This window comes from Engystomops pustulosus, chromosome 9 (assembly GCF_040894005.1).
Source record: "Engystomops pustulosus chromosome 9, aEngPut4.maternal, whole genome shotgun sequence".
In the NCBI taxonomy this organism is placed as follows: Eukaryota; Metazoa; Chordata; class Amphibia; order Anura; family Leptodactylidae; genus Engystomops; species Engystomops pustulosus.
The window spans coordinates 66,584,286-66,599,120 of record NC_092419.1 but is presented as its reverse complement, the minus strand read 5'-3'; the positions used below and the strand labels follow the sequence as shown (position 1 = coordinate 66,599,120).

The window sequence follows — 14,835 nt, the reverse complement described above, 5'->3', positions numbered from 1 at the left end:
GCAGCTTAAGGCTTGGCAAGTACCAGCATGGGAGACTGGCTGCGAATCCCAAGTTCCGTTGACCTTTTTGAACCTGAAAATTGTGTTAGTTTCTCTATGAGATAGTAAAAGAAGGTTCAAACTGAACAGCTGCTGTCAACAGCCATTCTAAGCTGAATGTGCCTGCTCTCGTCAGATCGCAGCATCAATGCAGCTTAAGGCTTGGCAAGTACCAGCATGGGAGACTGGCTGGGAATCCCAAGTTCCGTTGACCTTTTTGAACCTGAAAATTGTGTTAGTTTCTCTATGAGATAGTAAAAGAAGGTTCAAATTGAACAGCTGCTGTCAACGGCCTTTCTAAGCTGAATGTGTGTGCTCTTGTCAGATCGCAGCAGCGATGCAGCTTAAGGCTTGGCAAGTACCATCATGGGAGACTGGCTGCGAATCCCAAGTTCCGTTGACCTTTTTGAACCTGAAAATTGTGTTAGTTTCTCTATGAGATAGTAAAAGAAGGTTCAAACTGAACAGCTGCTGTCAACGGCCATTCTAAGCTGAATGTGCCTGCTCTCGTCAGATCGCAGCATCAATGCAGCTTAAGGCTTGGCAAGTACCAGCATGGGACACTGGCTGGGAATCCCAAGTTCCGTTGACCTTTTTGAACCTGAAAATTGTGTTAGTTTCTCTATGAGATAGTAAAAGAAGGTTCAAATTGAACAGCTGCTGTCAACGGCCATTCTAAGCTGAATGTGCCTGCTCTCGTCAGATCGCAGCAGCAATGCAGCTTAAGGCTTGGCAAGTACCAGCATGGGAGACTGGCTGGGAATCCCAAGTTCCGTTGACCTTTTTGAACCTGAAAATTGTGTTAGTTTCTCTATGAGATAGTAAAAGAAAGTAGAAATTAGGCAGCTGCTGTCAACGGCCATTCTAAGCTGAATGTGCCTGCTCTCGTCAGATCGCAGCAGCAATGCAGCTTAAGGCTTGGCAAGTACCAGCATGGGAGACTGGCTGGGAATCCCAAGTTCTGTTGACCTTTTTGAACCTGAAAATTGTGTTAGTTTCTCTATGAGATAGTAAAAGAAGGTTCAAATTGAACAGCTGCTGTCAACGGCCATTCTAAGCTGAATGTGCCTGCTCTCATCAGATCGCAGCAGATTAAGGCTTGGCAAGTACCAGCATGGGAGACTGGCTGGGAATCCCAAGTTCCGTTGACCTTTTTGAACCTGAAAATTGTGTTAGTTTCTCTATGAGATAGTAAAAGAAGGTTCAAACTGAACAGCTGCTGTCAACGGCCATTCTAAGCTGAATGTGCCTGCTCTCGTCAGATCGCAGCAGCAATGCAGCTTAAGGCTTGGCAAGTACCAGCATGGGAGACTGGCTGGGAATCCCAAGTTCCGTTGACCTTTTTGAACCTGAAAATTGTGTTAGTTTCTCTATGAGATAGTAAAAGAAAGTAGAAATTAGGCAGCTGCTGTCAACGGCCATTCTAAGCTGAATGTGCCTGCTCTCGTCAGATCGCAGCAGCAATGCAGCTTAAGGCTTGGCAAGTACCAGCATGGGAGACTGGCTGGGAATCCCAAGTTCTGTTGACCTTTTTGAACCTGAAAATTTTGTTAGTTTCTCTATGAGATAGTAAAAGAAGGTTCAAAATGAACAGCTGCTGTCAACGGCCATTCTAAGCTGAATGTGCCTGCTCTCATCAGATCGCAGCAGCTTAAGGCTTGGCAAGTACCAGCATGGGAGACTGGCTGGGAATCCCAAGTTCCGTTGACCTTTTTGAACCTGAAAATTGTGTTAGTTTCTCTATGAGATAGTAAAAGAAGGTTCAAACTGAACAGCTGCTGTCAACGGCCATTCTAAGCTGAATGTGCCTGCTCTCGTCAGATCGCAGCAGCAATGCAGCTTAAGGCTTGGCAAGTACCAGCATGGGAGACTGGCTGGGAATCCCAAGTTCCGTTGACCTTTTTGAACCTGAAAATTGTGTTAGTTTCTCTATGAGATAGTAAAAGAAGGTTCAAATTGAACAGCTGCTGTCAACAGCCATTCTAAGCTGAATGTGCCTGCTCTCGTCAGATCGCAGCAGCTTAAGGCTTGGCAAGTACCAGCATGGGAGACTGGCTGGGAATCCCAAGTTCCGTTGACCTTTTTGAACCTGAAAATTGTGTTAGTTTCTCTATGAGATAGTAAAAGAAGGTTCAAATTGAACAGCTGCTGTCAACGGCCATTCTAAGCTGAATGTGCCTGCTCTCGTCAGATCGCAGCAGCAATGCAGCTTAAGGCTTGGCAAGTACCAGCATGGGAGACTGGCTGGGAATCCCAAGTTCCGTTGACCTTTTTGAACCTGAAAATTGTGTTAGTTTCTCTATGGGATAGTAAAAGAAGGTTCAAATTGAACAGCTGCTGTCAACGGCCATTCTAAGCTGAATGTGCCTGCTCTCGTCAGATCGCAGCAGCAATGCAGCTTAAGGCTTGGCAAGTACCAGCATGGGAGACTGGCTGGAAATCCCAAGTTCTGTTGACCTTTTTGAATCTGAAAATTGTGTTAGTTTTTCTATGAGATAGTAAAAGAAAGTTCAAATTGAACAGCTGCTGTCAACGGCCATTCTAAGCTGAATGTGCCTGCTCTCGTCAGATCGCAGCAGCAATGCAGCTTAAGGCTTGGCAAGTACCAGCATGGGAGACTGGCTGGGAATCCCAAGTTCTGTTGACCTTTTTGAACCTGAAAATTGTGTTAGTTTCTCTATGAGATAGTAAAAGAAGGTTCAAATTGAACAGCTGCTGTCAACGGCCATTCTAAGCTGAATGTGCCTGCTCTCGTCAGATCGCAGCAACAATGCAGCTTAAGGCTTGGCAAGTACCAGCATGGGAGACTGGCTGGGAATCCCAAGTTCCGTTGACCTTTTTGAACCTGAAAATTGTGTTAGTTTCTCTATGGGATAGTAAAAGAAGGTTCAAATTGAACAGCTGCTGTCAACGGCCATTCTAAGCTGAATGTGCCTGCTCTCGTCAGATCGCAGCAGCAATGCAGCTTAAGGCTTGGCAAGTACCAGCATGGGAGACTGGCTGGAAATCCCAAGTTCTGTTGACCTTTTTGAATCTGAAAATTGTGTTAGTTTTTCTATGAGATAGTAAAAGAAAGTTCAAATTGAACAGCTGCTGTCAACGGCCATTCTAAGCTGAATGTGCCTGCTCTCGTCAGATCGCAGCAGCAATGCAGCTTAAGGCTTGGCAAGTACCAGCATGGGAGACTGGCTGGAAATCCCAAGTTCTGTTGACCTTTTTGAATCTGAAAATTGTGTTAGTTTTTCTATGAGATAGTAAAAGAAAGTTCAAATTGAACAGCTGCTGTCAATGGCCATTCTAAGCTGAATGTGCCTGCTCTCGTCAGATCGCAGCAGCTTAAGGCTTGGCAAGTACCAGCATGGGAGACTGGCTGGGAATCCCAAGTTCCGTTGACCTTTTTGAACCTGAAAATTGTGTTAGTTTCTCTATGAGATAGTAAAAGAAGGTTCAAATTGAACAGCTGCTGTCAACGGCCAATCTAAGCTGAATGTGCCTGCTCTCATCAGATCGCAGCAGCAATGTAGCTTAAGGCTTGGCAAGTACCAGCATGGGAGACTGGCTGGGAATCCCAAGTTCCGTTGACCTTTTTGAACCTGAAAATTGTGTTAGTTTCTCTATGAGATAGTAAAAGAAGGTTCAAATTGAACAGCTGCTGTCAACGGCCATTCTAAGCTGAATGTGCCTGCTCTCGTCAGATCGCAGCAGCAATGCAGCTTAAGGCTTGGCAAGTACCAGCATGGGAGACTGGCTGGGAATCCCAAGTTCCGTTGACCTTTTTGAACCTGAAAATTGTTAGTTTCTCTGTCAAAGATGGTAAAAGAAGGTTCAAATTGAACAGCTGCTGTCAACGGCCATTCTAAGCTGAATGTGCCTGCTCTCGTCAGATCGCAGCAGCAATGCAGCTTAAGGCTTGGCAAGTAACAGCATGGGAGACTGGCTGGGAATCCCAAGTTCCGTTGACCTTTTTGAACCTGAAAATTGTGTTAGTTTCTCTATGAGATAGTAAAAGAAGGTTCAAATTGAACAGCTGCTGTCAACGGCCATTCTAAGCTGAATGTGCCTGCTCTCGTCAGATCGCAGCAGCAATGCAGCTTAAGGCTTGGCAAGTACCAGCATGGGAGACTGGCTGGGAATCCCAAGTTCTGTTGACCTTTTTGAACCTGAAAATTGTGTTAGTTTCTCTATGAGATAGTAAAAGAAGGTTCAAATTGAACAGCTGCTGTCAACGGCCATTCTAAGCTGAATGTGCCTGCTCTCGTCAGATAGCAGCAGCAATGCAGCTTAAGGCTTGGCAAGTACCAGCATGGGAGACTGGCTGGGAATCCCAAGTTCTGTTGACCTTTTTGAACCTGAAAATTGTGTTAGTTTCTCTATGAGATAGTAAAAGAAGGTTCAAATTGAACAGCTGCTGTCAACGGCCATTCTAAGCTGAATGTGCGTGCTCTTGTCGGATCACAGCAGCGATGCAGCTTAAGGCTTGGCAAGTACCAGCATGGGAGACTGGCTGCGAATCCCAAGTTCCGTTGACCTTTTTGAACCTGAAAATTGTGTTAGTTTCTCTATGAGATAGTAAAAGAAGGTTCAAACTGAACAGCTGCTGTCAACGGCCATTCTAAGCTGAATGTGCCTGCTCTCGTCAGATCGCAGCAGCAATGCAGCTTAAGGCTTGGCAAGTACCAGCATGGGAGACTGGCTGGGAATCCCAAGTTCCGTTGACCTTTTTGAACCTGAAAATTGTGTTAGTTTCTCTATGAGATAGTAAAAGAAGGTTCAAATTGAACAGCTGCTGTCAACGGCCATTCTAAGCTGAATGTGCGTGCTCTTGTCGGATCACAGCAGCGATGCAGCTTAAGGCTTGGCAAGTACCAGCATGGGAGACTGGCTGCGAATCCCAAGTTCCGTTGACCTTTTTGAACCTGAAAATTGTGTTAGTTTCTCTATGAGATAGTAAAAGAAGGTTCAAACTGAACAGCTGCTGTCAACAGCCATTCTAAGCTGAATGTGCCTGCTCTCGTCAGATCGCAGCATCAATGCAGCTTAAGGCTTGGCAAGTACCAGCATGGGAGACTGGCTGGGAATCCCAAGTTCCGTTGACCTTTTTGAACCTGAAAATTGTGTTAGTTTCTCTATGAGATAGTAAAAGAAAGTAGAAATTAGGCAGCTGCTGTCAACGGCCATTCTAAGCTGAATGTGCCTGCTCTCGTCAGATCGCAGCAGCAATGCAGCTTAAGGCTTGGCAAGTACCAGCATGGGAGACTGGCTGGAAATCCCAAGTTCTGTTGACCTTTTTGAATCTGAAAATTGTGTTAGTTTTTCTATGAGATAGTAAAAGAAAGTTCAAATTGAACAGCTGCTGTCAACGGCCATTCTAAGCTGAATGTGCCTGCTCTCGTCAGATCGCAGCAGCAATGCAGCTTAAGGCTTGGCAAGTACCAGCATGGGAGACTGGCTGGAAATCCCAAGTTCTGTTGACCTTTTTGAATCTGAAAATTGTGTTAGTTTTTCTATGAGATAGTAAAAGAAAGTTCAAATTGAACAGCTGCTGTCAATGGCCATTCTAAGCTGAATGTGCCTGCTCTCGTCAGATCGCAGCAGCTTAAGGCTTGGCAAGTACCAGCATGGGAGACTGGCTGGGAATCCCAAGTTCCGTTGACCTTTTTGAACCTGAAAATTGTGTTAGTTTCTCTATGAGATAGTAAAAGAAGGTTCAAATTGAACAGCTGCTGTCAACGGCCATTCTAAGCTGAATGTGCCTGCTCTCATCAGATCGCAGCAGCAATGTAGCTTAAGGCTTGGCAAGTACCAGCATGGGAGACTGGCTGGGAATCCCAAGTTCCGTTGACCTTTTTGAACCTGAAAATTGTGTTAGTTTCTCTATGAGATAGTAAAAGAAGGTTCAAATTGAACAGCTGCTGTCAACGGCCATTCTAAGCTGAATGTGCCTGCTCTCGTCAGATCGCAGCAGCAATGCAGCTTAAGGCTTGGCAAGTACCAGCATGGGAGACTGGCTGGGAATCCCAAGTTCCGTTGACCTTTTTGAACCTGAAAATTGTTAGTTTCTCTGTCAAAGATGGTAAAAGAAGGTTCAAATTGAACAGCTGCTGTCAACGGCCATTCTAAGCTGAATGTGCCTGCTCTCGTCAGATCGCAGCAGCAATGCAGCTTAAGGCTTGACAAGTAACAGCATGGGAGACTGGCTGGGAATCCCAAGTTCCGTTGACCTTTTTGAACCTGAAAATTGTGTTAGTTTCTCTATGAGATAGTAAAAGAAGGTTCAAATTGAACAGCTGCTGTCAACGGCCATTCTAAGCTGAATGTGCCTGCTCTCGTCAGATCGCAGCAGCAATGCAGCTTAAGGCTTGGCAAGTACCAGCATGGGAGACTGGCTGGGAATCCCAAGTTCTGTTGACCTTTTTGAACCTGAAAATTGTGTTAGTTTCTCTATGAGATAGTAAAAGAAGGTTCAAATTGAACAGCTGCTGTCAACGGCCATTCTAAGCTGAATGTGCCTGCTCTCGTCAGATAGCAGCAGCAATGCAGCTTAAGGCTTGGCAAGTACCAGCATGGGAGACTGGCTGGGAATCCCAAGTTCCGTTGACCTTTTTGAACCTGAAAATTGTGTTAGTTTCTCTATGAGATAGTAAAAGAAGGTTCAAATTGAACAGCTGCTGTCAACGGCCATTCTAAGCTGAATGTGCGTGCTCTTGTCGGATCACAGCAGCGATGCAGCTTAAGGCTTGGCAAGTACCAGCATGGGAGACTGGCTGCGAATCCCAAGTTCCGTTGACCTTTTTGAACCTGAAAATTGTGTTAGTTTCTCTATGAGATAGTAAAAGAAAGTAGAAATTAGGCAGCTGCTGTCAACGGCCATTCTAAGCTGAATGTGCCTGCTCTCGTCAGATCGCAGCAGCAATGCAGCTTAAGGCTTGGCAAGTACCAGCATGGGAGACTGGCTGGGAATCCCAAGTTCTGTTGACCTTTTTGAACCTGAAAATTGTGTTAGTTTCTCTATGAGATAGTAAAAGAAGGTTCAAACTGAACAGCTGCTGTCAACAGCCATTCTAAGCTGAATGTGCCTGCTCTCGTCAGATCGCAGCATCAATGCAGCTTAAGGCTTGGCAAGTACCAGCATGGGAGACTGGCTGGGAATCCCAAGTTCCGTTGACCTTTTTGAACCTGAAAATTGTGTTAGTTTCTCTATGAGATAGTAAAAGAAGGTTCAAATTGAACAGCTGCTGTCAACGGCCTTTCTAAGCTGAATGTGTGTGCTCTTGTCAGATCGCAGCAGCGATGCAGCTTAAGGCTTGGCAAGTACCATCATGGGAGACTGGCTGCGAATCCCAAGTTCCGTTGACCTTTTTGAACCTGAAAATTGTGTTAGTTTCTCTATGAGATAGTAAAAGAAGGTTCAAACTGAACAGCTGCTGTCAACGGCCATTCTAAGCTGAATGTGCCTGCTCTCGTCAGATCGCAGCAGCAATGCAGCTTAAGGCTTGGCAAGTACCAGCATGGGAGACTGGCTGGGAATCCCAAGTTCTGTTGACCTTTTTGAACCTGAAAATTGTGTTAGTTTCTCTATGAGATAGTAAAAGAAGGTTCAAATTGAACAGCTGCTGTCAACGGCCATTCTAAGCTGAATGTGCCTGCTCTCATCAGATCGCAGCAGATTAAGGCTTGGCAAGTACCAGCATGGGAGACTGGCTGGGAATCCCAAGTTCCGTTGACCTTTTTGAACCTGAAAATTGTGTTAGTTTCTCTATGAGATAGTAAAAGAAGGTTCAAACTGAACAGCTGCTGTCAACGGCCATTCTAAGCTGAATGTGCCTGCTCTCGTCAGATCGCAGCAGCAATGCAGCTTAAGGCTTGGCAAGTACCAGCATGGGAGACTGGCTGGGAATCCCAAGTTCCGTTGACCTTTTTGAACCTGAAAATTGTGTTAGTTTCTCTATGAGATAGTAAAAGAAAGTAGAAATTAGGCAGCTGCTGTCAACGGCCATTCTAAGCTGAATGTGCCTGCTCTCGTCAGATCGCAGCAGCAATGCAGCTTAAGGCTTGGCAAGTACCAGCATGGGAGACTGGCTGGGAATCCCAAGTTCTGTTGACCTTTTTGAACCTGAAAATTTTGTTAGTTTCTCTATGAGATAGTAAAAGAAGGTTCAAAATGAACAGCTGCTGTCAACGGCCATTCTAAGCTGAATGTGCCTGCTCTCATCAGATCGCAGCAGCTTAAGGCTTGGCAAGTACCAGCATGGGAGACTGGCTGGGAATCCCAAGTTCCGTTGACCTTTTTGAACCTGAAAATTGTGTTAGTTTCTCTATGAGATAGTAAAAGAAGGTTCAAACTGAACAGCTGCTGTCAACGGCCATTCTAAGCTGAATGTGCCTGCTCTCGTCAGATCGCAGCAGCAATGCAGCTTAAGGCTTGGCAAGTACCAGCATGGGAGACTGGCTGGGAATCCCAAGTTCCGTTGACCTTTTTGAACCTGAAAATTGTGTTAGTTTCTCTATGAGATAGTAAAAGAAGGTTCAAATTGAACAGCTGCTGTCAACAGCCATTCTAAGCTGAATGTGCCTGCTCTCGTCAGATCGCAGCAGCTTAAGGCTTGGCAAGTACCAGCATGGGAGACTGGCTGGGAATCCCAAGTTCCGTTGACCTTTTTGAACCTGAAAATTGTGTTAGTTTCTCTATGAGATAGTAAAAGAAGGTTCAAATTGAACAGCTGCTGTCAACGGCCATTCTAAGCTGAATGTGCCTGCTCTCGTCAGATCGCAGCAGCAATGCAGCTTAAGGCTTGGCAAGTACCAGCATGGGAGACTGGCTGGGAATCCCAAGTTCCGTTGACCTTTTTGAACCTGAAAATTGTGTTAGTTTCTCTATGGGATAGTAAAAGAAGGTTCAAATTGAACAGCTGCTGTCAACGGCCATTCTAAGCTGAATGTGCCTGCTCTCGTCAGATCGCAGCAGCAATGCAGCTTAAGGCTTGGCAAGTACCAGCATGGGAGACTGGCTGGAAATCCCAAGTTCTGTTGACCTTTTTGAATCTGAAAATTGTGTTAGTTTTTCTATGAGATAGTAAAAGAAAGTTCAAATTGAACAGCTGCTGTCAACGGCCATTCTAAGCTGAATGTGCCTGCTCTCGTCAGATCGCAGCAGCAATGCAGCTTAAGGCTTGGCAAGTACCAGCATGGGAGACTGGCTGGGAATCCCAAGTTCTGTTGACCTTTTTGAACCTGAAAATTGTGTTAGTTTCTCTATGAGATAGTAAAAGAAGGTTCAAATTGAACAGCTGCTGTCAACGGCCATTCTAAGCTGAATGTGCCTGCTCTCGTCAGATCGCAGCAACAATGCAGCTTAAGGCTTGGCAAGTACCAGCATGGGAGACTGGCTGGGAATCCCAAGTTCCGTTGACCTTTTTGAACCTGAAAATTGTGTTAGTTTCTCTATGGGATAGTAAAAGAAGGTTCAAATTGAACAGCTGCTGTCAACGGCCATTCTAAGCTGAATGTGCCTGCTCTCGTCAGATCGCAGCAGCAATGCAGCTTAAGGCTTGGCAAGTACCAGCATGGGAGACTGGCTGGAAATCCCAAGTTCTGTTGACCTTTTTGAATCTGAAAATTGTGTTAGTTTTTCTATGAGATAGTAAAAGAAAGTTCAAATTGAACAGCTGCTGTCAACGGCCATTCTAAGCTGAATGTGCCTGCTCTCGTCAGATCGCAGCAGCAATGCAGCTTAAGGCTTGGCAAGTACCAGCATGGGAGACTGGCTGGAAATCCCAAGTTCTGTTGACCTTTTTGAATCTGAAAATTGTGTTAGTTTTTCTATGAGATAGTAAAAGAAAGTTCAAATTGAACAGCTGCTGTCAATGGCCATTCTAAGCTGAATGTGCCTGCTCTCGTCAGATCGCAGCAGCTTAAGGCTTGGCAAGTACCAGCATGGGAGACTGGCTGGGAATCCCAAGTTCCGTTGACCTTTTTGAACCTGAAAATTGTGTTAGTTTCTCTATGAGATAGTAAAAGAAGGTTCAAATTGAACAGCTGCTGTCAACGGCCATTCTAAGCTGAATGTGCCTGCTCTCATCAGATCGCAGCAGCAATGTAGCTTAAGGCTTGGCAAGTACCAGCATGGGAGACTGGCTGGGAATCCCAAGTTCCGTTGACCTTTTTGAACCTGAAAATTGTGTTAGTTTCTCTATGAGATAGTAAAAGAAGGTTCAAATTGAACAGCTGCTGTCAACGGCCATTCTAAGCTGAATGTGCCTGCTCTCGTCAGATCGCAGCAGCAATGCAGCTTAAGGCTTGGCAAGTACCAGCATGGGAGACTGGCTGGGAATCCCAAGTTCCGTTGACCTTTTTGAACCTGAAAATTGTTAGTTTCTCTGTCAAAGATGGTAAAAGAAGGTTCAAATTGAAAAGCTGCTGTCAACGGCCATTCTAAGCTGAATGTGCCTGCTCTCGTCAGATCGCAGCAGCAATGCAGCTTAAGGCTTGGCAAGTAACAGCATGGGAGACTGGCTGGGAATCCCAAGTTCCGTTGACCTTTTTGAACCTGAAAATTGTGTTAGTTTCTCTATGAGATAGTAAAAGAAGGTTCAAAATGAACAGCTGCTGTCAACGGCCATTCTAAGCTGAATGTGCCTGCTCTCGTCAGATCGCAGCAGCAATGCAGCTTAAGGCTTGGCAAGTACCAGCATGGGAGACTGGCTGGGAATCCCAAGTTCTGTTGACCTTTTTGAACCTGAAAATTGTGTTAGTTTCTCTATGAGATAGTAAAAGAAGGTTCAAATTGAACAGCTGCTGTCAACGGCCATTCTAAGCTGAATGTGCCTGCTCTCGTCAGATAGCAGCAGCAATGCAGCTTAAGGCTTGGCAAGTACCAGCATGGGAGACTGGCTGGGAATCCCAAGTTCTGTTGACCTTTTTGAACCTGAAAATTGTGTTAGTTTCTCTATGAGATAGTAAAAGGAGGTTCAAATTGAACAGCTGCTGTCAACGGCCATTCTAAGCTGAATGTGTGTGCTCTTGTCGGATCACAGCAGCGATGCAGCTTAAGGCTTGGCAAGTACCAGCATGGGAGACTGGCTGCGAATCCCAAGTTCCGTTGACCTTTTTGAACCTGAAAATTGTGTTAGTTTCTCTATGAGATAGTAAAAGAAGGTTCAAACTGAACAGCTGCTGTCAACGGCCATTCTAAGCTGAATGTGCCTGCTCTCGTCAGATCGCAGCAGCAATGCAGCTTAAGGCTTGGCAAGTACCAGCATGGGAGACTGGCTGGGAATCCCAAGTTCCGTTGACCTTTTTGAACCTGAAAATTGTGTTAGTTTCTCTATGAGATAGTAAAAGAAGGTTCAAATTGAACAGCTGCTGTCAACGGCCATTCTAAGCTGAATGTGCGTGCTCTTGTCGGATCACAGCAGCGATGCAGCTTAAGGCTTGGCAAGTACCAGCATGGGAGACTGGCTGCGAATCCCAAGTTCCGTTGACCTTTTTGAACCTGAAAATTGTGTTAGTTTCTCTATGAGATAGTAAAAGAAGGTTCAAACTGAACAGCTGCTGTCAACAGCCATTCTAAGCTGAATGTGCCTGCTCTCGTCAGATCGCAGCATCAATGCAGCTTAAGGCTTGGCAAGTACCAGCATGGGAGACTGGCTGGGAATCCCAAGTTCCGTTGACCTTTTTGAACCTGAAAATTGTGTTAGTTTCTCTATGAGATAGTAAAAGAAGGTTCAAATTGAACAGCTGCTGTCAACGGCCTTTCTAAGCTGAATGTGTGTGCTCTTGTCAGATCGCAGCAGCGATGCAGCTTAAGGCTTGGCAAGTACCATCATGGGAGACTGGCTGCGAATCCCAAGTTCCGTTGACCTTTTTGAACCTGAAAATTGTGTTAGTTTCTCTATGAGATAGTAAAAGAAGGTTCAAACTGAACAGCTGCTGTCAACGGCCATTCTAAGCTGAATGTGCCTGCTCTCGTCAGATCGCAGCATCAATGCAGCTTAAGGCTTGGCAAGTACCAGCATGGGACACTGGCTGGGAATCCCAAGTTCCGTTGACCTTTTTGAACCTGAAAATTGTGTTAGTTTCTCTATGAGATAGTAAAAGAAGGTTCAAATTGAACAGCTGCTGTCAACGGCCATTCTAAGCTGAATGTGCCTGCTCTCGTCAGATCGCAGCAGCAATGCAGCTTAAGGCTTGGCAAGTACCAGCATGGGAGACTGGCTGGGAATCCCAAGTTCCGTTGACCTTTTTGAACCTGAAAATTGTGTTAGTTTCTCTATGAGATAGTAAAAGAAAGTAGAAATTAGGCAGCTGCTGTCAACGGCCATTCTAAGCTGAATGTGCCTGCTCTCGTCAGATCGCAGCAGCAATGCAGCTTAAGGCTTGGCAAGTACCAGCATGGGAGACTGGCTGGGAATCCCAAGTTCTGTTGACCTTTTTGAACCTGAAAATTGTGTTAGTTTCTCTATGAGATAGTAAAAGAAGGTTCAAATTGAACAGCTGCTGTCAACGGCCATTCTAAGCTGAATGTGCCTGCTCTCATCAGATCGCAGCAGATTAAGGCTTGGCAAGTACCAGCATGGGAGACTGGCTGGGAATCCCAAGTTCCGTTGACCTTTTTGAACCTGAAAATTGTGTTAGTTTCTCTATGAGATAGTAAAAGAAGGTTCAAACTGAACAGCTGCTGTCAACGGCCATTCTAAGCTGAATGTGCCTGCTCTCGTCAGATCGCAGCAGCAATGCAGCTTAAGGCTTGGCAAGTACCAGCATGGGAGACTGGCTGGGAATCCCAAGTTCCGTTGACCTTTTTGAACCTGAAAATTGTGTTAGTTTCTCTATGAGATAGTAAAAGAAAGTAGAAATTAGGCAGCTGCTGTCAACGGCCATTCTAAGCTGAATGTGCCTGCTCTCGTCAGATCGCAGCAGCAATGCAGCTTAAGGCTTGGCAAGTACCAGCATGGGAGACTGGCTGGGAATCCCAAGTTCTGTTGACCTTTTTGAACCTGAAAATTTTGTTAGTTTCTCTATGAGATAGTAAAAGAAGGTTCAAAATGAACAGCTGCTGTCAACGGCCATTCTAAGCTGAATGTGCCTGCTCTCATCAGATCGCAGCAGCTTAAGGCTTGGCAAGTACCAGCATGGGAGACTGGCTGGGAATCCCAAGTTCCGTTGACCTTTTTGAACCTGAAAATTGTGTTAGTTTCTCTATGAGATAGTAAAAGAAGGTTCAAACTGAACAGCTGCTGTCAACGGCCATTCTAAGCTGAATGTGCCTGCTCTCGTCAGATCGCAGCAGCAATGCAGCTTAAGGCTTGGCAAGTACCAGCATGGGAGACTGGCTGGGAATCCCAAGTTCCGTTGACCTTTTTGAACCTGAAAATTGTGTTAGTTTCTCTATGAGATAGTAAAAGAAGGTTCAAATTGAACAGCTGCTGTCAACAGCCATTCTAAGCTGAATGTGCCTGCTCTCGTCAGATCGCAGCAGCTTAAGGCTTGGCAAGTACCAGCATGGGAGACTGGCTGGGAATCCCAAGTTCCGTTGACCTTTTTGAACCTGAAAATTGTGTTAGTTTCTCTATGAGATAGTAAAAGAAGGTTCAAATTGAACAGCTGCTGTCAACGGCCATTCTAAGCTGAATGTGCCTGCTCTCGTCAGATCGCAGCAGCAATGCAGCTTAAGGCTTGGCAAGTACCAGCATGGGAGACTGGCTGGGAATCCCAAGTTCCGTTGACCTTTTTGAACCTGAAAATTGTGTTAGTTTCTCTATGGGATAGTAAAAGAAGGTTCAAATTGAACAGCTGCTGTCAACGGCCATTCTAAGCTGAATGTGCCTGCTCTCGTCAGATCGCAGCAGCAATGCAGCTTAAGGCTTGGCAAGTACCAGCATGGGAGACTGGCTGGAAATCCCAAGTTCTGTTGACCTTTTTGAATCTGAAAATTGTGTTAGTTTTTCTATGAGATAGTAAAAGAAAGTTCAAATTGAACAGCTGCTGTCAACGGCCATTCTAAGCTGAATGTGCCTGCTCTCGTCAGATCGCAGCAGCAATGCAGCTTAAGGCTTGGCAAGTACCAGCATGGGAGACTGGCTGGGAATCCCAAGTTCTGTTGACCTTTTTGAACCTGAAAATTGTGTTAGTTTCTCTATGAGATAGTAAAAGAAGGTTCAAATTGAACAGCTGCTGTCAACGGCCATTCTAAGCTGAATGTGCCTGCTCTCGTCAGATCGCAGCAACAATGCAGCTTAAGGCTTGGCAAGTACCAGCATGGGAGACTGGCTGGGAATCCCAAGTTCCGTTGACCTTTTTGAACCTGAAAATTGTGTTAGTTTCTCTATGGGATAGTAAAAGAAGGTTCAAATTGAACAGCTGCTGTCAACGGCCATTCTAAGCTGAATGTGCCTGCTCTCGTCAGATCGCAGCAGCAATGCAGCTTAAGGCTTGGCAAGTACCAGCATGGGAGACTGGCTGGAAATCCCAAGTTCTGTTGACCTTTTTGAATCTGAAAATTGTGTTAGTTTTTCTATGAGATAGTAAAAGAAAGTTCAAATTGAACAGCTGCTGTCAACGGCCATTCTAAGCTGAATGTGCCTGCTCTCGTCAGATCGCAGCAGCAATGCAGCTTAAGGCTTGGCAAGTACCAGCATGGGAGACTGGCTGGAAATCCCAAGTTCTGTTGACCTTTTTGAATCTGAAAATTGTGTTAGTTTTTCTATGAGATAGTAAAAGAAAGTTCAAATTGAACAGCTGCTGTCAATGGCCATTCTAAGCTGAATGTGCCTGCTCTCGTCAGATCGCAGCAGCTTA

At 45.3% G+C, this 14,835-nt stretch overlaps 58 pseudogenes; all 58 read left to right on the top strand.

The window, feature by feature from the left end:
- The first annotated feature begins 134 nt into the window (after positions 1-134).
- LOC140095264 (5S ribosomal RNA) lies at positions 135-253 on the top strand (annotated as a pseudogene).
- Positions 254-512: 259 nt separating this feature from the next.
- On the top strand, positions 513-631 carry LOC140091528 (5S ribosomal RNA; annotated as a pseudogene).
- A 70-nt stretch (positions 632-701) lies between these two features.
- Positions 702-820, top strand: LOC140099437 (5S ribosomal RNA; annotated as a pseudogene).
- A 70-nt stretch (positions 821-890) lies between these two features.
- On the top strand, positions 891-1,009 carry LOC140080225 (5S ribosomal RNA; annotated as a pseudogene).
- A 251-nt stretch (positions 1,010-1,260) lies between these two features.
- LOC140099436 (5S ribosomal RNA) lies at positions 1,261-1,379 on the top strand (annotated as a pseudogene).
- Positions 1,380-1,449: 70 nt separating this feature from the next.
- On the top strand, positions 1,450-1,568 carry LOC140080224 (5S ribosomal RNA; annotated as a pseudogene).
- Positions 1,569-1,819: 251 nt separating this feature from the next.
- On the top strand, positions 1,820-1,938 carry LOC140099435 (5S ribosomal RNA; annotated as a pseudogene).
- Positions 1,939-2,189: 251 nt separating this feature from the next.
- On the top strand, positions 2,190-2,308 carry LOC140099434 (5S ribosomal RNA; annotated as a pseudogene).
- A 70-nt stretch (positions 2,309-2,378) lies between these two features.
- LOC140090663 (5S ribosomal RNA) lies at positions 2,379-2,497 on the top strand (annotated as a pseudogene).
- A 70-nt stretch (positions 2,498-2,567) lies between these two features.
- On the top strand, positions 2,568-2,686 carry LOC140080223 (5S ribosomal RNA; annotated as a pseudogene).
- A 70-nt stretch (positions 2,687-2,756) lies between these two features.
- Positions 2,757-2,875, top strand: LOC140086117 (5S ribosomal RNA; annotated as a pseudogene).
- A 70-nt stretch (positions 2,876-2,945) lies between these two features.
- Positions 2,946-3,064, top strand: LOC140090662 (5S ribosomal RNA; annotated as a pseudogene).
- A 70-nt stretch (positions 3,065-3,134) lies between these two features.
- On the top strand, positions 3,135-3,253 carry LOC140090661 (5S ribosomal RNA; annotated as a pseudogene).
- Positions 3,254-3,504: 251 nt separating this feature from the next.
- On the top strand, positions 3,505-3,623 carry LOC140089411 (5S ribosomal RNA; annotated as a pseudogene).
- Positions 3,624-3,693: 70 nt separating this feature from the next.
- LOC140099432 (5S ribosomal RNA) lies at positions 3,694-3,812 on the top strand (annotated as a pseudogene).
- Positions 3,813-3,882: 70 nt separating this feature from the next.
- Positions 3,883-4,001, top strand: LOC140091438 (5S ribosomal RNA; annotated as a pseudogene).
- Positions 4,002-4,071: 70 nt separating this feature from the next.
- LOC140080222 (5S ribosomal RNA) lies at positions 4,072-4,190 on the top strand (annotated as a pseudogene).
- Positions 4,191-4,260: 70 nt separating this feature from the next.
- LOC140091614 (5S ribosomal RNA) lies at positions 4,261-4,379 on the top strand (annotated as a pseudogene).
- A 259-nt stretch (positions 4,380-4,638) lies between these two features.
- On the top strand, positions 4,639-4,757 carry LOC140099431 (5S ribosomal RNA; annotated as a pseudogene).
- Positions 4,758-5,016: 259 nt separating this feature from the next.
- LOC140095262 (5S ribosomal RNA) lies at positions 5,017-5,135 on the top strand (annotated as a pseudogene).
- A 70-nt stretch (positions 5,136-5,205) lies between these two features.
- On the top strand, positions 5,206-5,324 carry LOC140090660 (5S ribosomal RNA; annotated as a pseudogene).
- A 70-nt stretch (positions 5,325-5,394) lies between these two features.
- Positions 5,395-5,513, top strand: LOC140090659 (5S ribosomal RNA; annotated as a pseudogene).
- A 251-nt stretch (positions 5,514-5,764) lies between these two features.
- LOC140082283 (5S ribosomal RNA) lies at positions 5,765-5,883 on the top strand (annotated as a pseudogene).
- A 70-nt stretch (positions 5,884-5,953) lies between these two features.
- LOC140099429 (5S ribosomal RNA) lies at positions 5,954-6,072 on the top strand (annotated as a pseudogene).
- Positions 6,073-6,142: 70 nt separating this feature from the next.
- LOC140093654 (5S ribosomal RNA) lies at positions 6,143-6,261 on the top strand (annotated as a pseudogene).
- A 70-nt stretch (positions 6,262-6,331) lies between these two features.
- Positions 6,332-6,450, top strand: LOC140080220 (5S ribosomal RNA; annotated as a pseudogene).
- Positions 6,451-6,520: 70 nt separating this feature from the next.
- LOC140089767 (5S ribosomal RNA) lies at positions 6,521-6,639 on the top strand (annotated as a pseudogene).
- A 259-nt stretch (positions 6,640-6,898) lies between these two features.
- Positions 6,899-7,017, top strand: LOC140080219 (5S ribosomal RNA; annotated as a pseudogene).
- Positions 7,018-7,087: 70 nt separating this feature from the next.
- Positions 7,088-7,206, top strand: LOC140095261 (5S ribosomal RNA; annotated as a pseudogene).
- Positions 7,207-7,465: 259 nt separating this feature from the next.
- On the top strand, positions 7,466-7,584 carry LOC140080218 (5S ribosomal RNA; annotated as a pseudogene).
- Positions 7,585-7,835: 251 nt separating this feature from the next.
- On the top strand, positions 7,836-7,954 carry LOC140099428 (5S ribosomal RNA; annotated as a pseudogene).
- Positions 7,955-8,024: 70 nt separating this feature from the next.
- Positions 8,025-8,143, top strand: LOC140080217 (5S ribosomal RNA; annotated as a pseudogene).
- A 251-nt stretch (positions 8,144-8,394) lies between these two features.
- LOC140099427 (5S ribosomal RNA) lies at positions 8,395-8,513 on the top strand (annotated as a pseudogene).
- Positions 8,514-8,764: 251 nt separating this feature from the next.
- LOC140099426 (5S ribosomal RNA) lies at positions 8,765-8,883 on the top strand (annotated as a pseudogene).
- Positions 8,884-8,953: 70 nt separating this feature from the next.
- LOC140090658 (5S ribosomal RNA) lies at positions 8,954-9,072 on the top strand (annotated as a pseudogene).
- A 70-nt stretch (positions 9,073-9,142) lies between these two features.
- LOC140080216 (5S ribosomal RNA) lies at positions 9,143-9,261 on the top strand (annotated as a pseudogene).
- A 70-nt stretch (positions 9,262-9,331) lies between these two features.
- Positions 9,332-9,450, top strand: LOC140086105 (5S ribosomal RNA; annotated as a pseudogene).
- Positions 9,451-9,520: 70 nt separating this feature from the next.
- On the top strand, positions 9,521-9,639 carry LOC140090656 (5S ribosomal RNA; annotated as a pseudogene).
- A 70-nt stretch (positions 9,640-9,709) lies between these two features.
- LOC140090654 (5S ribosomal RNA) lies at positions 9,710-9,828 on the top strand (annotated as a pseudogene).
- Positions 9,829-10,079: 251 nt separating this feature from the next.
- Positions 10,080-10,198, top strand: LOC140082282 (5S ribosomal RNA; annotated as a pseudogene).
- A 70-nt stretch (positions 10,199-10,268) lies between these two features.
- On the top strand, positions 10,269-10,387 carry LOC140099425 (5S ribosomal RNA; annotated as a pseudogene).
- A 70-nt stretch (positions 10,388-10,457) lies between these two features.
- Positions 10,458-10,576, top strand: LOC140091437 (5S ribosomal RNA; annotated as a pseudogene).
- Positions 10,577-10,646: 70 nt separating this feature from the next.
- On the top strand, positions 10,647-10,765 carry LOC140080214 (5S ribosomal RNA; annotated as a pseudogene).
- Positions 10,766-10,835: 70 nt separating this feature from the next.
- LOC140091612 (5S ribosomal RNA) lies at positions 10,836-10,954 on the top strand (annotated as a pseudogene).
- Positions 10,955-11,213: 259 nt separating this feature from the next.
- LOC140099424 (5S ribosomal RNA) lies at positions 11,214-11,332 on the top strand (annotated as a pseudogene).
- A 259-nt stretch (positions 11,333-11,591) lies between these two features.
- On the top strand, positions 11,592-11,710 carry LOC140095260 (5S ribosomal RNA; annotated as a pseudogene).
- A 259-nt stretch (positions 11,711-11,969) lies between these two features.
- LOC140091526 (5S ribosomal RNA) lies at positions 11,970-12,088 on the top strand (annotated as a pseudogene).
- A 70-nt stretch (positions 12,089-12,158) lies between these two features.
- On the top strand, positions 12,159-12,277 carry LOC140099423 (5S ribosomal RNA; annotated as a pseudogene).
- Positions 12,278-12,347: 70 nt separating this feature from the next.
- On the top strand, positions 12,348-12,466 carry LOC140080213 (5S ribosomal RNA; annotated as a pseudogene).
- Positions 12,467-12,717: 251 nt separating this feature from the next.
- On the top strand, positions 12,718-12,836 carry LOC140099421 (5S ribosomal RNA; annotated as a pseudogene).
- A 70-nt stretch (positions 12,837-12,906) lies between these two features.
- On the top strand, positions 12,907-13,025 carry LOC140080212 (5S ribosomal RNA; annotated as a pseudogene).
- A 251-nt stretch (positions 13,026-13,276) lies between these two features.
- Positions 13,277-13,395, top strand: LOC140099420 (5S ribosomal RNA; annotated as a pseudogene).
- A 251-nt stretch (positions 13,396-13,646) lies between these two features.
- LOC140099419 (5S ribosomal RNA) lies at positions 13,647-13,765 on the top strand (annotated as a pseudogene).
- Positions 13,766-13,835: 70 nt separating this feature from the next.
- LOC140090653 (5S ribosomal RNA) lies at positions 13,836-13,954 on the top strand (annotated as a pseudogene).
- Positions 13,955-14,024: 70 nt separating this feature from the next.
- Positions 14,025-14,143, top strand: LOC140080211 (5S ribosomal RNA; annotated as a pseudogene).
- A 70-nt stretch (positions 14,144-14,213) lies between these two features.
- On the top strand, positions 14,214-14,332 carry LOC140086092 (5S ribosomal RNA; annotated as a pseudogene).
- A 70-nt stretch (positions 14,333-14,402) lies between these two features.
- On the top strand, positions 14,403-14,521 carry LOC140090652 (5S ribosomal RNA; annotated as a pseudogene).
- Positions 14,522-14,591: 70 nt separating this feature from the next.
- Positions 14,592-14,710, top strand: LOC140090651 (5S ribosomal RNA; annotated as a pseudogene).
- The last annotated feature ends 125 nt before the right edge of the window (positions 14,711-14,835 follow it).